Consider the following 1,244-nt stretch of genomic DNA (forward strand, 5'->3'; position numbering starts at 1 on the left):
AATCATGCTCATAAGATCCTATTCTCAAATAAGAAACCAAATACAAATATTAGCCTTGTAAATTATTTCTTTACAAAGGGAATACAAAATAAAACCTTTACTTATCACTTGGTGATGGTATAAATCCTATCAGAATAATTTGGACTCCAAAAGAATAAGAAATTGGAATTATCATTTTTAACATACCTATTTAAATATCAAGTTATAATCAACATTTAACAATACTAATATATCTACAAAATATTTAAGTACCTATTGAACATATCTATTTTGGGTCAAAAAAATTGACCATCTCTATTAAATTTTAGTAGAATCTAAAAAAGGCCAAAATCTGAAAACAAAATAGAATTCAAATTTGAATTCAAATGAGAAAATTTAAAACACAAATAAGAAAACGAAAAAGAGAGGAGAGGGGAGGCTTACCTGTCCACCGAGCCCAGCACCGCAGCAGCTTGAACCAGCCCGTCCGCAGCCCACGAGTCAGCCCAGCCGACCCAACTTACCCCTTCATTAAAACACACGCACATCTCCAGCGCATCGACGCCAGCACGATGCCGTGACCGACTTCGTCGGCCGCCGTTCTTGACCAGTACGGACGCCAGTGACCAACTCAAAAACACATACAAGTCCCGCAGAGTCCGAGCCTATCCAAAGACGCAGAGATTCGCGCCTGAAACCCTAATTGTCGTGTCCGCTCTATCCCGGCCGTTGCCGGTGTATCTCCGTGGTTTCCAAGCTCACCTTGCTCTATAAATTCACTGAGAGAAGCGCCATGAAGTACTTGATCTTCGCCGCCCACTCAAACCCTTGATACGTCTCAAACGTATCTATAATTTCTTATGTTCCATGCTACTTTTATGATGATACTCACATGTTTTATACACACTTTATGTCATTATTATGCATTTTCCGACACTAACCTATTGACGAGATGCCGAAGAGCCGATTGTCTGTTTTCTCGCTGTTTTTGGTTTCAGTAAATCCTACAAAGGAAATATTCTCGGAATTGGACGAAATCAACGCCCAGGGTCTTATTTTTCCACGAAGTTTCCAGAAGACCGAAGAGCATACGAAGTGGGGCCACGAGGTGGCCAGACCATAGGCCGGCGTGGCCAGGGAGGGGCCCGTGCCGCCCTATGCTGTGGGCCCCTCGTCAGCCCTCCAACCCTGCCCTTCCGCCTACTTATAGCCTTCGTCGCGAAAACCCCTGTACCGAGAGCCACGATACGGAAAACCTTCCGAGA

This window comes from Lolium rigidum, chromosome 3 (assembly GCF_022539505.1).
Source record: "Lolium rigidum isolate FL_2022 chromosome 3, APGP_CSIRO_Lrig_0.1, whole genome shotgun sequence".
NCBI classification, from domain to species: Eukaryota; Viridiplantae; Streptophyta; class Magnoliopsida; order Poales; family Poaceae; genus Lolium; species Lolium rigidum.